This window comes from Carlito syrichta, unplaced genomic scaffold (genome assembly GCF_000164805.1).
Source record: "Carlito syrichta isolate Samal-C Ts95f unplaced genomic scaffold, Tarsius_syrichta-2.0.1 Scaffold308244, whole genome shotgun sequence".
In the NCBI taxonomy this organism is placed as follows: Eukaryota; Metazoa; Chordata; class Mammalia; order Primates; family Tarsiidae; genus Carlito; species Carlito syrichta.
Genome location: NW_007252340.1, coordinates 95,572 through 98,047, shown reverse-complemented (window position 1 = coordinate 98,047; position 2,476 = coordinate 95,572). Strand labels below are relative to the sequence as shown.

General features: G+C 42.5%; 1 pseudogene; it reads right to left on the bottom strand.

Annotated features, from left to right (window-relative positions):
* Window positions 1-364, bottom strand: part of LOC103267772 — a 5,075-nt pseudogene extending 4,711 nt beyond the window's left edge.
* Between the last annotated feature and the right edge of the window lie 2,112 nt (window positions 365-2,476).

Sequence of the window (2,476 nt, the reverse complement as noted above, 5' to 3'; positions counted from 1 at the left end):
GAGACTCCAACTCAAAAAAAAAAAAAAAGAAAGCTAGGGCAGCAGGGGGTGGGGAGCACCTGCACAGGGGAGCCATTCCTCTAGGCCCAGGATCCGGTTTCTCACAGTTTCCTGGCATCCTGTGAACTCCAGTACTCCCATCTGGTCCCATGGAGATGGGGCCTGCTCCAGTAATGGTTACATTGGGCTTCCCATCAGTTGACAGGTAGGTGCTCACAGTTGGATGGGTTAATTTTCTTAAGGAGAAATATAACATTTCTCATACCTGAATGTTGCAAAACAAATTTGTACCTGTTAGACTTGACTGTAGATAAATGTGTCTCTCCAATATCCTGGCAAGTCAGAGGCATTGAGGGCAGCGCCACAGGAAAGGTGCCTGTGGAGGGTCAGAGAAAAAAAACCCTCTGAGGCAGATGAAGATATTATCTTATTCACCTAAACTCACGAAGGGGGAGACACAGAGGAGAAAGGCAAAATGGAAAGCACTGTCTTTACCACAGGAAAGTCTTCTAGTGCTTTGTGAGGTCTGTGGGATTTGGAGAAAGTAGGGCAAGCAGTCAGGCTGTGGGCCAAAGTCTTACGGAGCATTTGGTGGTCAAACACAGAGCACCTATTGTGCTCCCTTCAGAGCTGGAGCCTGACAGAGGATTGGGCTGGAGACAAACACTACAAAAAGACAACTTTAGTCATTTCGAGTGAACAGGCTCTCCCAAGATGGAGAATTTGACCATACATAAGGAGAAGGAATGACCTTGATTGTCTACCAACCACATCATTCATATCATTGTATATTTTTTATGTTCACTAAACTGATTGTAACTCTGTGCCAAGAGTTTGCAGGAAGAACATTATCTGGTCTAGCGTGATAGATGTTCCCAAATGTTAAGGCACCATTTGATGTTTATGTCCAACCACTCTTCTCTCAGAATCAGCCATGTTTGTGCCACCAGGGGAGGTCATTTGACCCAGGATGTGCCAATGAGCCTCCCTTCCTCAAGAATGTGCGGTTGGGAGTAAGAGACTGAGAGTTATTCTCAACATGGAAGTGTAACATATCAAAGAAACCTGGAGTAATTGAGAGGAGTAAACAGTAAGCATATTTTGTTCCATGAACCAAAGGGACAGAAACCAGGCTGCAGAGAGAATGAGAATAATGCAGAATTACAGAGAAAAGCAGAGACACTGAAGAGTCCAAAAGTTCCAGTCCCTGATTCTAATCCTTCCTGAGACCTCTTAGCATTCTTACCCTTAGGTTCTGAGATATACATTTTCCTTCTTTGTTCATACTAGTTCTGTGTTCTGTAACTTGCAATCAAAGAGTCTTAAGTAGCCCACCAGGAATAACACACGCCAAAACGACAAAGCAAGTGACTCACCATTGTGTGTATTTGTGTGTGTGTTAAAATATACATAACACAAAATCACCATTACTGTCTAACCATTTTTAACTGTGTGGTTCTGTGGCATTAAGTACATTCACATTGATGTGAACCATCATCACCACTAACCATCTCCAGAACTTCTTTTCTTTTTTTAATAAATGGGGTCTTACTCTGTTGCCTGGGCTGGAGTGCAGTGGCAAGATCATAGCTTACTGCAGCCTCAAACTTTTGGACTCAAGAGGTCCTCTGCCTCAGCCTCCTGAGTAGCATGGTGCACCACCATGCCCATCTATTTTTCTTAGTTTTTGTAGAGATGGGGTCTCACTATGTTGCCCAGGCTTCCAGAACGTTACCATTTTCTTAATCAAGGTCCTTCTTGATGCAAAGGTTGAACACTAATCATAGTTTATGACCATGAGCTGTGGCAGTGACATATACATTAGCACTAGGACATGGCTTTGGAGTCCATTGGTTTTAGTTTTATTCTAATCTGAATTTATTATGATATTATTATTAAAGTTTAAGAAAAAATTATGGTAACTTGAAGGTTCCAGTTATACCAGTGTTCATTAAAAAAAATTTTGGCTCCTATTTGATAAAATCTGTTGACAACTGGTTTGGCTTCCTATTCCTTTGCTATATACAATAAATAACTTTACACCTGGATCCACACCATATGGTTTCCATTTTACATTTGAGAAGAGAAGGAGCTGCAAATTTACTTCGTCAAGGTAAGTAGGAACTTCTCCAAGGGTCACATGGCCACAGCATCATAGATGGCACATCAGTGAAGAATATAATCAGTCAAAGGTATGTCACAGTAGTTAATATGTCCCCCCATCACCACCTCAGGGACTTATAACAAAGATGTATTTTACACTCATGGCACCTGTTCATTAAGAAACTATGCGGTTCTTCTCTTCTCCATGTTGTGTCCACTCCAGGACTCAAAATGATGGAGAAACCTTCCTCTGACCATTGCCAGTCACTTGGCAGGAGAATAAAACATGATGAGTCATATACCAGCTCTTCAAGAGGCTGAGGTGAGTGGATTGCCTGAGCCCGTGGGTTCAAGACCCGCCTGGGCAACTTGG